Raw genomic sequence first — 16933 nt, forward strand, 5'->3', positions numbered from 1 at the left:
GACGTATGCAAAAAAACGCTAGTGTGAAAGTAGCGCTAGGGTTAGGACTAGGGTTAGGGCTAGGGTTAGGGTTGGGGTTAGGGCTAGGGTTAGGGCTGGGGTTAGGGTTTCAGTTAGAATTGGGGAGTTTTCACTGTTTAGGCACATCAGGGGCTCTCCAAACGCGACATGGTGTCCGATCTCAACGCGTTTGTTTGCGTTAAAAACGCATGCGTTTTTATAGAAAAAAACCAGAACACACACTGAAAAGTCACCCACCACCATCAAGGTGATAAAGGGATCCAAACCCTAAACCTAACCCTACCCCTAAACTCACCCCTAACCGTTTAATGAACATTTTCTGAGTCATAGTGCCACGTATTTCAGTGCCACGTATTTCAGTGCCACGTATTTCAGTGCCACGATATTTCAGTGCCACGATATTTCAGTGCCACGATATTTCAGTGCCACGTATTTCAGTGCCACGTATTTCAGTGCCACGATATTTCAGTGCCACGTATTTAAGTGCCACGATATTTCAGTGAAATACGTGGCACTGAAATATCGTGGCATTTACGTGAAATACGTGGCACTTATATACGTGGCACTTATATACGTGGCACTTATATACGTGGCACTTAAATACGTGGCCACTGAAATATCGTGGCACTTATATACGTATATAAACGTATTTCAGTGCCACGTATTTCAGTGCCACGTATTTCAGGTTAGGGTTAGGGGTAGGGTTAGGGTTTTTTGTTTTTTTCTCGTTTTCTTGTGTTTTTCTATAAAAACGCATGCGTCTAAAAAACGCATGCGTTTTACCGCGTTTACATGCGTTTTTTCACACATGCGTTTTTAAAAAAACGCATTTAGATAAAAACGCAAGTGTGAAACCAGCCTTACCCTTGGGAAAATAAAAACGTGGGGGCTAAAATATAATTTTCGTGGAAAAAAATATATTTTTTATTTTCGCGGCTTTGCGTTATAAACTGTAGTGAAACACTTGGGGGTTCAAAGTTCTCACAACACATCTAGATATGTTCCGTGGGGGGTCTAGTTTCCAATATGGGGTCACTTGTGGGGGGTTTCTACTGTTTAGGTACATCAGGGGCTCTGCAAATGCAACAAGACACCTGCAGACCAATCCATCTAAGTCTGCATTTCAAACGGCGCTCCTTCCCTTCCGTGCTCTGCCGTGCGCACAAACAGTGGTTCCCCCCCACATATGGGGTATCAGCGTACTCAGGACAAATTGGACAACAACTTTTGTTGTCCAATTTCTCCTGTTACCCTTGGGAAAATAAAAACGTGGGGGCTAAAATATAATTTTCGTGGAAAAAAAAATATTTTTTATTTTCACGGCTCTGCGTGATAAACTGTAGTGAAACACTTGTTGGTTCAAAGTTCTCACAACACATCTAGATAAGTTCCGTGGGGGGTCTAGTTTCCAATATGGGGTCACTTGTGGGGGGTTTCTACTGCTTAGGTACATCAGGGGCTCTGCAAATGCAACATGACACCTGCAGACCAATCCATCTAAGTCTGCATTTCAAACGGCGCTCCTTCCCTTCCGAGCTCTGCCGTGCGCCCAAACAGTGGTTCCCCCCAATGTATGGGGTATCAGCGTACTCAGGACAAATTGGACAATAACTTTTGTGGTCCAATTTCTCCTGTTACCCTTGGGGAAAAAAAATTGCGGGATAAAACATCATTTAGTGGAAAGAAAAAATTATTTTTTAATTTTCATAGCGCTACATTCTAAACTTTAGTGAAACAATTGGGGGTTAAAAGTGCTCACCACACATCTAGATAAGTTCCTTAGGGGGTCTTCTTTCCAAAATGGTGTCACTTGTGGGGGTTTCCACTGTTTAGGCACGTCAGGGGCTCTCCAAACACGACATGGGTTCCGATCTCAATTCCAGCCAATTTTGCATTGAAAAGTCAAATGGCGCTCCTTCCCTTCCGAGCTCTGCCATGCGCCCAAACAGTGGTTTATCCCCATATATGAAGTATCAGCGTACTCAGGACAAATTGCACAACAACTTTTGGGGTCCAATTTATCCTGCTACCCTTGGGAAAATAAAAAAATTGGGGCAAAAAGATCATTTTTGTGAAAATTAATATTATTTTTTTTTTACGGCTCTACATTATAAACTTCTATGAAGCACTTGGAGGTTCAAAGTGCTCACCACACATCTAGATAAGTTCCTTAAGGGGTCTTCTTTCCAAAATGGTGTCACTTGTGGGGGTTTCCACTGTTTAGGCACGTCAGGGGCTCTCCAAACACGACATGGGTTCCGATCTCAATTCCAGCCAATTTTGCATTGAAAAGTCAAATGGCGCTCCTTCCCTTCCGAGCTCTGCCATGCGCCCAAACAGTGGTTTATCCCCATATATGAAGTATCAGCGTACTCAGGACAAATTGCACAACAACATTTGGGGTCCAATTTATCCTGCTACCCTTGGGAAAATAAAAAATTGGGGCAAAAAGTTCATTTTTGTGAAAATTAATATTTTTTTTTACAGCTCTACATTATAAACTTCTGTGAAGCACTTGGAGGTTCAAAGTGCTCACCACACATCTAGATAAGTTCCTTAGGGGGTCTTCTTTCCAAAATGGTGTCACTTGTGGGGGTTTCCACTGTTTAGGCACGTCAGGGGCTCTCCAAACACGACATGGGTTCCGATCTCAATTCCAGCCAATTTTGCATTGAAAAGTCAAATGGCGCTCCTTCCCTTCCGAGCTCTGCCATGTGCCCAATCAATGGTTTACCCCAACATGTGGGGTATCGGCATACTCAGGACAAATTGTACAACAACTTTTTTGGTCCAATTTCTCCTGTTACCCTTGGTAAAATAAAACAAATTGGATCTGAAGTAAAAATTTAGTGAAAAAAAAGTTAAATGTTCAATTTTAAACATTCCAAAAATTCCTGTGAAGCACCTGAAGGGTTAATAAACTTTTTTAATGTGGTTTTGAGTACCTTGAGGGGTGCAGTTTTTAGAATGGTGTCACTTTTGGGCATTTTCTGTCATATAGACCCCTCAAAGTCACTTCAAGTGTGAGGTGGTCCGTAAAAAAAATGGTTTTGCAAATTTTGTTGCAAAAATGAGAAATCGCTTTTCAACTTTTAACCCTTATAACTCCCTAACAAAAAAAAATTATGTTTCCAAAATTGTGCTGATGTAAAGCAGACATGTGGGAAATGTTGTTTATTAACTATATTATGTGATATAACTCTCTAATTTAAGGGCATAAAAACGAAAAATTTGAAAATTGCGAAATTTTCATAATTTTCGACAAATTTCTGTTTTTTTCACAAATAAATGCAAGTCATATCGAAGAAGTTTTACCACTATCATAAAGTACAATATGTCACGAGAAAACATTCTCAGAATCACCAAGATCCGTTGAAGCGTTTCAGAGTTATGACCTCATAAAGTGACAGTGGTCAGAATTGTAAAAATTGGCCGTGTCAGTTAGGTGAAAACAGGCTTCGGGGTGAAGGGGTTAAAAATCATGGCTATTCCACAAAATATTAAAATATTTATTTCTGATCTCTTCCCGAGTTTAAACATTAGAATTGGTGTTTCTAAATGATATTGAACTTGTTTTCTTTGCATTATTTGAGGTCTGAAAGCACTGTTTTTTTTTAATTTTGACCATTTTTCTTTGTCAGAATAAAAATACAAAAATTATTGCTTGGAATTTCGGAGACATGTTGTCAGAAGTTTATAGAATAAAAGAACAATTTACATTTTACTCAAAAATATACCCATAAAGAGAAAAATAAGACAAACTGAACATTTTGCAGTGGTCTCTTAATTTTTGCCAGAGCTGTATATATTTTTACATATTTTTTTAACTGACTAGCATCGCACCTGTGCTCTCAGCACTGTGTCTTCACCCTGTTTCATGACACAATGTCACTTAACTGCTATAGTCAATCACATTTTTGCCTAAGCAATAAAATCACTGACAAAAATGTGAGGGCTGCAGCCAATCAGTAGATCAAAACAGCTCATCTTTAAACATGCCAGCCCAAAACAGTACGTCACCTCCATCTTGCTGATCTCTAAGACGAAGTGGAGGCCTGTGACTGTCATTGATCCAGTCATGGGCTCATTCATCTGGTCCATCAAGAGTCGCTCTCATCTCCTCAGTCCATAAAATGTTTAAAAATCTGTCTTCGGATGTAACTTGGCCCAGTCTTGTTGTTTCAACTTCTGTGTCTTGTTCAGTGGTGGTCGGGTTTCAGGCTTCCTTACCTTTTTCATGTCTCTGAGCACTGAACACCTTGTACTTCTGGGCTCTCCAGGGAAGTTGCAGTTCTGGAATATGACAGCTGTGGAGGATAATGGGTCCCTGGTTGCCCCATGTTTGATTCTTCTCAAATCGTTTGCATCAAATGTGCATCTTTTTATCTCAAAAAGTTTTTTGTGACCATGTTAACTATTTTGATGTTTCTGTGATCACACCCCAATATCTTAGCAATTTCAAGAGTGCTGCATTCCTTTGTAAAACTTATTTATGCATACAGTGTATTTTTAACGAAGGAGATCCTCAGAAACATCCAATTTACTTTAGTAAATCTCAATATATCCAATTGCTATACTACTATATTACTATAGAGTATATAGCCAAAGGTATAAAATACAAAATTTAATTTGAGCGTAACTAGAAAGGAAAGTGGAAAAATCGCTACATTGGATTAAGCGGACAACAGGGGAACTGTGAATGGAAAAAAATCAATATCACAACAGTGAGATGCAACAAAGCACCTCTCTGTGCAAAACTTCCACTCTTGAAAGAGTTTGGAGGTAAAACTACCTGGCCACAAGCTCACCCAAACTGGAGTGTTGAAGATTGTCCAGTTGAACCTCAATTTGCAAGAATCTGGTCATTGTTTTTAGGATATTTCTGCACTAACTAAACTTGCAATGTATCTATATTCCTTTCATATTTCCATATGAAGTTCTGCAATGTTCAAACATTCTCTGCAAAATCTCTTTTGGAAGGTGACACTGGAATAACACTAATGACTGTGAATTAAAAAGCAAATATTACACTCGAAAAGTGAAAGCTAAAAATTTATTAGCCTGTAATTCATGCCCTTTTTATAAAAACAATATTTTTGCTCAAACACAGTATATTTATCCTCAAATTAAAATCACTTAGGTTGCATAACACCCAAACTTTAAATATAGCTCAGAGCCTGGATTTATACTTCTTATTTGTAATTTACTAGCAGAATATTAAAAAGTTTCTGAATAGGGATGAGCGGACCTGTGGAAGTTCGGATTCTGGTACCCGACTGGAACGTTAGACCAAAGAACCCCATTGAAAACAATTAAGACCCCCTTTGGACCTGGGAAAAAATTCTCTCTTGCTCTCTCTCTCTGCAACGAACTTCCACTGGAACTCCAAACTCTGCAACAGACTCCCAGAAGAAGTCCGTGTACGAACCCTGAACTTTTCAATTCGGGTTCCCTCGTCTATAACTCTGAACAAAGAATAAAAAACCTATGTATTGTTCCTGTAGTCTTTTCACTTGTCGTAAAATTATTTTCTGTACACTCATATAAATTGCAATACGGACAAGAAAAACCTTATTCCAGGCCAGAAAGAAAAATACAGTATTTTCTCATCAATACATCATAGCATATCTATAAATAAGTGTGTATTACTACCATGGCAAAGATGAGTAATGGTGTGACTGAAGAAAAGTGATGAATCACAAAAGTAATATTTATATGCAGCATATATAATAAAACTTGAAAGGCATATATATTTCCAGCCACAGAAAGGACACTCATATTTATAATGTGATGGAAGATGAAGAGAATGAGAAATATGAGAAAATTCATTGTGGGAAATGATGAAATCACAAAAATTCCATAAGACTTGAGACATTTTTGATCAAAGTAATAGTAGTTACCGGACACATGAAATGGCCGTACGATGACAGCAGAAGTATAAGTTAGACTGCTCTTTAACTACCTAAATCTTTATAATATTATTTATCTAGATACTTGAGAGATAAACGAGAGGAAGATGAAGTTGGACACGAAGGACAACATCTGCCTGGAGTTTCTATATTCTCTTCGTGTTTGCGTGAGTTTCCTCTGGGGTCTCCGCTTTCCTCCCACACTCCAAAAACACTGAAAGGGAATTTAGATTGGGAACCCCAATGGGGACAGTGATCATGATGTTTGTATAGTGCTGTGGAATTACTGGTGATATATAAGTGATTAAATAAATAAATAAAAATGGTAGGGGATTATTTTACAATTTATTCTATATAAATGAATTAGCTGATAAAACACAACACAAGTCTCCATAAGGGATCTATGAATGACATGTAAAATAACAAATAAATCAGAAACATAGCAAAACATTTCAAAACTCTAATGAATGTACAGTGTATTATACTTTCACGCTTCCTTTGTAGCAGCAGTGACAAGTAGGTTAGACTTACTTCATACCTATCTATAAATTATAATTGTCTACAAAAGAAAAACTTAAAGCTCCATCATCTACCAATGATTTTTACCAAGTTTTTAACATTTACGGTATATTTCCTGAGTATTTAGTTTGCACTTGCCCTAGAATTACTAAACCTAGGAAACTAAGCAAAGTTGTCGGTATAACTTCATCATAAACACTTTAACAAGGGCATTCCTATACTTTCTTAAAACCACAGATGGATCCCACACCAGTTTAAGTACAGATATTTAATATTAGATCTGGACACAAATATTGGACAGAGACCATACTGATAAGTAGTGTTGAGCGATACCGTCCGATACTTGAAAGTATCGGTATCGGAAAGTATCGGCCGATACCGGCAAAGTATCGGATCCAATCCGATACCGATACCCGATACCAATACAAGTCAATGGGACTCAAGTATCGGACGGTATTCCTGATGGTTCCCAGGGTCTGAAGGAGAGGAAACTCTCCTTCAGGCCCTGGGATCCATATAAATGTGTAAAAGAAAGAATTAAAATAAAAAATATCGCTATACTCACCTGTCCGACGCAGCCTGGACCTCAGGGAACCGGCAGCGTTGTTTGTTTAAAATTCGCGCTTTTACTTGGTTACGTGAAGTCCCGGCTTGTGATTGGTCAGGGCGGCCATGTTGCCGGGACGCGGACCAATCACAGCAAGCCGTGACGAAATTACGTCACGGCTTGCTGTGATTGGTCCGCGTCCCGGCAACATGGCCGCCATTAACCAATCACAAGCCGGGACGTCACGGGAGGCTGGACACGCGCCCATTTTAAAAAGCGCGCGTGTCCAGCCTCCAGTGACGTCCCAGCTTATGATTGGTCACGGCGCCATGTTGCCGGGACGCGGACCAATCACAGCAAGCCGTGACGAAATTACGTCACGGCTTGCTGTGATTGGTCCGCGTCCCGGCAACATGGCCGCCATTAACCAATCACAAGCCGTGACGTCACGGGAGGCTGGACACGCGCGCTTTTTAAAATGGGCGCGTGTCCAGCCTCCCGTGATGTCCCGGCTTGTGATTGGTTGCGCCGCGGTCAACCAATCACAAGCCGGGAGGCTGGACACGCGCGCATTTTAAAATTTTAAAATGTGCGCGTGTCCAGCCTCCCGGCTTGTGATTGGTTGATCGCGGCGCAACCAATCACAAGCCGGGACGTCACGGGAGGCTGGACATGTGCCCATTTTAAAATGCGCGCGTGTCCAGCCTCCCGTGACGTCACGGCTTGTGATTGGTTGCGTCTCCCATGTGACTGCGACGCAACCAATCACAAAGCCGGGACGTAATTTTAAAATCCTTAAGGACCTGAAATTACGTCACGGCTTGCTGTGATTGGTTGCGTCGCCCATGTGACTGCGACGCAACCAATCACAACGCCGGAACGTAATTTTAAAATCCTGAAGGACCTGAAATTACGTCACGGCTTGCTGTGATTGGTTGCGTCCCGGTCACATGGGCGGCACGCAACCAATCACAAGCCGGGACTCACGTAAAGGAAAGAAAAGCGCGAATTTTAAACAAAGAACGCTGCCGCTTCCCTCGGTAAGGTGCAGGCTGCGTCGGAGAGGTGAGTATAGCAATATTTTTTATTTTAATTCTCTCTTTTACACATTTTTACATTAATGTTGTTTCGATACCGATACCCGATATCACAAAAATATCGGATCTCGGTATCGGAATTCCGATACAGCAAGTATCGGCCGATACCCGATACTTGCAGTATCGGAATGCTCAACACTACTGATAAGGAATATTAAGAAAGTTAAGATCATAGGTATTAGATTAAAAATACAGATACATGAAAAATACAGCATTAAGACAACTCTGAGGGGATGACCAGCACTTTCAGAGCAAGAAGAATCTGTTTCAGGACTTAACCCCTTCAAAAGTTTGGGGTTTTGCTCCCCTTCTTCTCAGAGCCATAACTTTTTATATTTTGGTCTTTTGGTTATCTTATGGCTGAGTGAGCCCTTGTTTTTTGCTGGACGAGTTGTACTTTTGAACAACACTGTTGGTTTTACCATATCGTGCAATGCAAAACGGGAAAAAATTCAAAGCATAGCAGATGGGTAAAACATGGCTACTGAATCTGACTACATGTAGGGTTTGTTTGTAGTCTGTAACCATGGTGACACTAGGATCTGCATGCACAAAAAGTCAGAAATGTATTCTAAGAACTGTTTTTTTAATTTAGATACACTGGAACAAAAAATATTTTACAAACGTAAAGCTATTTTTTAGTATAAGAGGTCTCATGCATTTCCTATCTTCTTTTTAGTCTGTGGACATTCTTTTCAGTAGATTCACAACTGACTTGTATTTTCAGATTGAGATTTGTACCAATTCAAATATTTCTTAAATTAAAAGCTGTGCTATTTCAGGATAGCAGATTGCTTGCTTGGTACAGTAGCTGATAATTTAAAATGTGGAAGTTCTATGATCAACTTATTTTTAAACATTTAGTCCTAGGAGAGAATAAGTGGGTTCATTAATAATCTATGAAGTAACCGAAGCAACTATGCACAACATGGCTTACTACAAATATTAGCAACGTACAGACAATGGTGAAACTTCACAACAGGGAACACAATGTTTTCTTTATTGATGAGAAAGTTTTACAGCACTTTAATTTTTTCTCTTTTTTCATTATTCTTACACATATTACTACAAAACTTTGTGTTGCTTGAATCACCTCCAAGTGTCAGAATTTCTGATAACCTGTAATTTCAATTACTGTAACTATTTGAACTTTGTAAAGCTTTAAACCAAAAAGGCCCTTTAATTATTTTCTGCAATACATGCTGTCAAACCTGACATTTAAGATGCACTTCACATTTTGGCAAGAATAACATTGCCAAGTTTTCACAGTTTTCACAACTCTGTGACCATAGGCAAGCCCATCCATCTAGAAACTAACCTGTTAAAATAGCATGCATAAATAATAATGATTAGAAAGGTCTTGCTTCACTTGAGAAGTTTGTTAACGAGCTCATGTGTTGAAAGTATATACCAAGAAAATATTTCTATGCCTGCTCTGTATTAAACATTATGAGACAAAAACAGCACTGGCCACAAACATTAATCTTAACCAAACCTCAAGATTTTGGCAAGGCTAATGGTTTACTCTTTACGGGGAAGTCCGGCTTGTCCCTCAACAACTGAAGTTGGGAAAGGGAATGATCAGCAAGTCATACTTTACAATGCCTAATAATTTTCTGTTCAGAGGATATAAGCTACTATCAGAAGTGTTTGGTGATGACTTACTTCTTCTCACCACAAAAAACACATGCCTGCTCAGCCGAGCTAGGCTTACATACATATGGGGATAAATCAGGAGGAATAGCAATTATTATTTTAATATGAAAATTAAATGGGTTCTTAATATCATACTGTTATTATAGTGATTTTATTTTCCTTTTTATGGTGCTTTAGAACAGTGTAATTGAATCAAGTGCTGTATGTTTCTGATGCTATCTATGGTGGATCGCATTCTGAGGATTACGCCTGCAAGCAGAGACATTTCTTATTTTCTTAAAACTTGTCATCAGGTTTTCACCTCCAAACTATTTATATGCACATGTAGGTCTTTTAAAGACAAGTCCAACTATACCTTTACATGGCCAGTCGGTTCCTCTGTTACTCAGAAATCAGCATTTTATTTTATATGCAAATGAGACTGAAGATCTAAAGCCTCTGTCACTACAGCTCTATTCCCCGCCCAGCACCACTTCCTCTTGCTTGACAGACAGCCTCTATGTTGAGTGATTTCAGGCAAAGGATCTCTCAGTGAAGCAGGAGAAGGTGGCACTTGGTGGGGAATAGATCTTGAGTGACAGAGGCTTCAGGTCAACACCTTCATCAATTCAAATGCTGATTTCTCAGTTACAGGGGAATGTATTGGTGATGTAAAGCTATTATTGAACTTGTCTTTGAAAAAGATAAATGCATATATAAATATTTTATTAGCACAGGCTGCAGTAAGGGTGCGTGTCCACGCTCAGGATGGCCGGCGGTATCGCCGCAGCGGCGAAGCCGCTCGGCGCTAAGCCCCGCCCCCTTTCTGGGACGCGATCATGCCGGATGTGTACTGTACACATCCGGGATCATCGCACCCCTCGCCATAGGGCCCTGTGATATTACCTGCGGCGAGGCAGCGTCGCCGCAGGTAGCACGGACATGCTGCAATCTGAAAAGACGCGCAGCATGTCCGGAGTCGCAGGGCCGCCGCGTGCGGGTTTCCACGCATCGTGGACACGGGATTTCAAAAATCCCCACCACTATGCTGGAACATCTGGACGCTGCGTGTTTGACGCTGCAGCGTCAATCACGCAGCGTTTACTTACCGTGGACACTCACCCTATGATTTGTAGAGAGGTGCACATAGTGGCACATACTACTACGCGCCTCACTTGATCCATTTAGAGGCATCTGTTCACCACTTAAAGGAAATCTGTCACCTCACCTGAGAGCAGCATGCTGTAGGCAAAGAGAAGATGAAATCAATGATGTATCACTTATATTACTGGGTGCAACAATTGTGACATAATTAGAGTTCTTGGGCTATGTTCACACATTGCGCTTTTCAGTGTTTTTATGCAAATTTTCAGCTGTGTTCTAGAGTACTAGCAAAGTCTATGAGATTTCACAAATCTCATGCACACACCTTGGATCTTTTGTCCTCAGTCTTTTGTGCAACATCTTATTTTTTGTAAAATGCAGAATGTCACTTCTTTCAGTGTTCAGTGGACGGTGTAAAAACACAAGAATCAGTTTTTCCTGCATTTTTGGTGCCAAAACCTGATAAAGTAGAATCAGACTTTTTTACATACACTAAACTTTATCAGCAGGCACAAGAGACAGGAAAAATACGTTCCAAAAATGCAGCAAAAAAAAAAGCAAAACATGATTTTTTGAAGCAAGTATCTTACTGCCAAGAGAGCAGATTTTGCCTGTGGGATAAAACGCATCAAAAAGACAATGTGATAATATAGCCTAAGATTTAGAGCTGAGAAAGCTACCGATAATACTGCCCACAACAGGCTCTCTATGTACATAGTCTTTAAAAAGTGAGCTGCTTATCACAGGAAGGGGTGGAGTTGGACTACTTATTGCGTACACATCAGACCTGGCAATGATAGTCTCCTAGTGATAAAACCTTCATTGTAAGTAAACGACAGCACCCAGCCTGATAAGAGACATACCGTTGAATTCAGTGTTTTAACCTCTACCTCATGTTGTAATCAGATTACATAGCAAAAACCTGCTGACGGATTCCAGCGTCCTCTTCAAAACATCCACTCATCAAGACCAGTGAAAGAATCCCTTATCTTGATGAATCGCCCCCGGTATTCCTATATATGTATCCTCGTATCCTCATGTATTATCAATTATTAAATATTAAATACATTTTAAAAATATAAAAGTAATAAAACTTACTAACAGAGTTCAAATAAAAGTCAACCAATACTGTGTGCCGAGCTGGCTTTTTATTAAAAGAACCTGATAACCAGCCCCCTACAGGCACATCACTGACACAGATTGCAGGAATCTCTATCTGATGAGAAGACAAATGGAGGTGTCGCAACCCAAAATTAGGGCTGTTAGCACAGCATTGTTGTGCTTTTCATCATCAAACTATTTTATTAAGCTGTATTATTTCATTATTAAACACATATATATCAGCATTTTTATCCAGATCCAGCTTAAAGGAGTTGTCAAGGATAAGCAATTTAACCATGTAAAGGGAAAAGCAGAAAGCGACTATATTTTGCTAATGACTCACACTATCATCATACAGATTTAAGAGTCACAACCGCCAAGTAAATTAAGGGTCCATTAAAAAGAAAATACAAAAGTAAAGAATCTGCTGGACAACTTTAGAGAAGAGGATCACTCAAGGCTGTGGAATTGTACAATTTTTAGTGAAAATTCTCAAACCAAGTGACATCATGAAGCCTTGTTGGCAGTATTGTTCTTGTTAACAAAGAGCATATTATAAAAATGTAAAATAAAGTACTTTTACTTTAAGGGTAATTGATTCTTGGCAACACAAGAGCCGAAAAACACACAATAGTTTATCCAGCATTTTACAAGACGTGATGATATATATGATGCATTTGGTTGCCAAAATAAACAGCAATTGTAAAAACTAGAAAAGGATAAATTCTATTAGACCAATGATTCAGTTATTAAGTAAAGAACATTCATGGTAAAGGTCTAAATAACACAAATGCTATATATTACACTGTATAATTGAATAGAAAAGTCAGTAAATGAGCTGCTTTTGGTTTCTCTGCCCAACATATGTATGCCCTAGAGGTGAATTCCTAAGAGCAGAGAAGAGCGAGATGTCAGTAATTCTTAGAACTAGGTGCAGTGAACCCTCCAAAGCAAGACTCGCTGCTGATTATTACATGGAGCAAAATGTGTTGGCAATTATTTGGAGAGGAAAAAAGAACTGGGATATATTATTGGCGCCCGTTATCTCATCCTTTGGTGATATCACAAAAGCCTTTTAATCCCTTGATTATATTAATTAAGATGTTAACTGTGACATGGTGTGTTTTATTTTGGTAGAAATGGAAATGATAAAGATCTGCTTGACATATAGGACTGTCATAATCTGGACCTATTCCAAGTCTATGGATGTTTAGGTTTTGTTTAATTCATTTAACAAAAGATATTTGTATCTACAATATGAGATACTGATGATTTAACAAATGCATTGTATATTCTTTTTGACTAGATTGCATTTTAATCAGAGATTCTACAGTTTACACAGACCAACCCAAAGACACTAAATAAAATCCAATCTCTAAACATTTCCTGATCGGTGGTCCACAGGCACTGGGCGATCTGTGGTAGGTCGTTCAGTCACATGAGCTGCCATTGTTCTTGGGAGTGAGAGTCCTGCACAATGCACTGCCAAGAACGACGATCTTTTGCACTGCATAAAAGATCATTTAATCTAATTAAAAAGTGCTTTCCTCGTTCATTGGGTGATCGGCTACCTGTTTACACTGAATGATTATCGTTCATGATACTTTTTCAGTGTAAATGCAGCTTAAGGTGCCAGCACATGAACATTTGCATTAACATATTTAAAGAGGACAATGAAGTGTATCACTAATATTGTAAGGGGAGTGACTACAACAACTTGTCAATTTATTCATGCAATTGCACATGATATAACAGACGAATGGCACAATGTAAAGTTCGGAGAAAATATGATCCACATGTTACTCAACGGAAATCCAAGGATATGTTTTTTTTTCAGTAATATCAGACATTTCACGAGAGTTTAAAGGTAAAAACACTGAACCAGGCATGCTGGCATATTTTTTCATGTTGCAACACTGCTGACAGCTCTAGATAGGAGACCTGTAAAAGTGTTGAAACGTACAACTTTTACAGCAGGATTACTGAGAAAGTATATTTTTTATCTGGTGTGCTGCTATCCCAAGTGCTATCTGGGTTGACCTTGAAGCTGAATGACTCTTGGATCTCTCCAGTAAGTGTCTCCCCATTCTCTGCAGTTACCACTCTCATCTGCTCATAAAGAGGACCTTTAACCAAATTTTTCATATTGATCTGGATACTCAAAGTAATACTGGCTGCAGAGCAGAATGAGTATACATTTTTTAAATTTCATCTCTCAGTTGTTGATATTTTAGCTATCAAAATATTTGTCAACTAATGAGTTAATTTTCAATAAGTTTAAGTGGGCCTTATCAGGGAGTTTTCTCTGGGGGAGTGTACTTCCTTCTCCTGTATGCTGTTGCCCAATCATAAGCAGGCTGTAACATACAGGAGAAAAATAACATTTTCCTCCTGTGTGTTGCTATCTTTTCTTAATTGGGCAACATCATATAAAATAAATAAATGCATGCCCTCAGTTAAAATGTCCACTAGAAAATTTAACTCATTAGGTGCTAAACTTTGATTGCTAATATCTTCGCAACGTTGCGGTGAGATAAAAAAATGTTATTCTGCTTTGATGACACTTTTACAGTTCAATATGAAAATTTTTGTGAAAGGTTTGCTTTAAGGGATGCCTGCAATATTAGTTTCTCAAGAACAGGAAGAACAAAACATGCATCGGGATTTTCCTTCCTGAGCAACCTTAACCATACAGGTAGTGGCAGCACTTTCACTGTACTTTATTTTTTCATTTATGTTCCTAGATCTCATTGTTGCAATGGTCATTATGTACGTGGGTGCCCCATTTGTTATTCACTTGCACTTTAGCACACTGCGTTCTCATCCTGTGTGGATTACTCCCTTTTGATTCTTTATTTGCAACACTTTATTTATTATTTTCTTGATCTTTGAAAACCTTCATCCGCCACTTTAGTGTGTGCTGGTGTACTTTTTTACTCATGTCCTACTTTGTTGCCATAGTTGCTTCAAATTTACAATAGCCAATTGGTTTATACTGTTATTAGATATATTGTATGTAGCTACTTTTATTATACTTTTATTATATCTCGATTTATGTGTACTTACCTATTTTACTTGGTCTTCTAAGATATGGTTGCTTGGAGGTCAATCTGCCTTATTCTATGTCCTTTTCTAAAGTACCTACTTGTACTATTATTTCCTTTTAAGATTTCTGTTTTTAATTAATATGCCACTAAAATATTTTTATTTTATTCTGGGTTGCGCACTTCACTTTCTTTGGGTATATCACTAATTTTGGAAGTCTCCCTCTATATATTTTATGGTCTTTACTCAGTTTTTTTGACTACCTCAATGAAGCAACAGGCTCTGCTGAAGCTAATTTGTCTAGGAGACAAACCACACACTGCGGCAGAGTTAGTGAAAGGAATAATAGACCACACAGATCTGTGGCTCTCGTCGCTGAACCTCCAACCAGGCATGGTCACGTGTGATAATTGCAATAACCTGGTAGTGGCTGTGAAGCTTGGCAAGCTCACAAACGTACCATGCTTGACCCAGTGCACAACACGATATTTCAGCAGTTTATGAAAACCTACCCAGATTTGCCAGAGCTTTTGGTCAAGAGATGCCGCATTAGTGCCCATTTCCGCAAGTCAGCTACAGTTGCTGCCACCCTGGCGGTGCTGCAGCAGTGCATGCAAGTGCCAGCTAACCGACTGGTGTGCAATTCACCAAATGCTGGAAGTCCCCAATGCACATGTTGGCAAGGCTTTGTGAGCAGAAGAGGCCATTGCTGAATACCAACTCAAACACTGCCATCAGTATTCTGAACAATTCTAACAACTGAAGAATGGTTATGGATGTCTGACATTCGTGTGGTTCTCCAGAGACTTTGAAGACTCCACAAAAATCAATGATAGTGAGCGCCATCATCAGCGAAACGATCCTGCTTCTGGGCCTACTTAAACATTCACTGCTGACAATTACTGTAAACATGAAGCTTTTCATGAGGATTAGGTGGAGAAGGATCAAGACATGAGACTGGGAGAAACTACCGATCCCAGCCTCATCTTACCTGCTCATTTTGCAACTTTTGGCTTTAATTTACAGCAGAAGCATCATTTTCTAAAAAAGAAATGTAGCTTAGGGGAGGCTTGTGGTTGAATGTGGTGCCACGAGGGTGGAAAAAATTAAAACAGGAACATACTCTTGTCTAAGGGCTCATACAGACATTCGTGTATCTTGAACCAAAACACAGGCACGAGCTGTGACTCTCTTGACCCGAGCCTGACAGCTTCATATATTTCTATGAGGTTGTCATGCTCGGGTCGGGAGAGCCGCATCTAGTCCGTGTACTAGTGTTCTGTGTTCAGAATGATTAGCATGGATGTCTTCATGAGCCCTAAGACTGGAGTACAACAGCTGAGAGCCGTGCCAAATTCTTTAAACAATGTACACCTCTTAATGAATTTGGGGAACCCTGGATAAAGACACATGTACAAAACACCAATTCAGATGAATCAGGGCATTTATCTTGGATTTTTTATTTAAACCATACAACAAAGGTTTCTGGCACTATTCTAGATAATGTATAGAAAAAAGCTCTGGATCAATACAAAATAGCTAATATAATCCATCTGTAAGGGTACTTAAAGCGTAATGTAAATTAATTCCATAATATGATTAAAGAAGAAACTTGTACTATGTCTTAGCCAGAAATAAAAACTCTCCTTGATGGATGGAGGATTTTGTTGGTGCAGTAAATTTGCTGCTCTTTTTGTTGTTGAAACATCAGTGTAACATGGCTACAAAAATACGTTTCAAAGGATTTTTTTTCCACAATAAATCTATTTCTGAAGATCTAAGATGCAGAGTTTAGGTTAGAGATATAGAGCCTTGAAGAGGGACTTGGCAATCTATGCCTGAAGAAGTATCAACACTCATGAAAATCTATTATACACCTGTGTAACACGTGTTCCTTCTTGTGGTTGACACACATCTGTTTGTACTGGAGATTTTCATCAAAAAGGATTTAGGAA

General features: G+C 39.2%; 1 protein-coding gene across 1 annotated transcript in view; it reads right to left on the minus strand.

Moving 5' to 3' along the window:
* The window catches only part of GLIS3 (GLIS family zinc finger 3), a 615191-nt gene that overhangs the window by 18333 nt on the left and 579925 nt on the right, over positions 1-16933 (minus strand). The window lies entirely within an intron of this gene.

Source organism: Ranitomeya variabilis, chromosome 1, assembly GCF_051348905.1.
Source record: "Ranitomeya variabilis isolate aRanVar5 chromosome 1, aRanVar5.hap1, whole genome shotgun sequence".
Lineage (NCBI taxonomy): Eukaryota > Metazoa > Chordata > Amphibia > Anura > Dendrobatidae > Ranitomeya > Ranitomeya variabilis.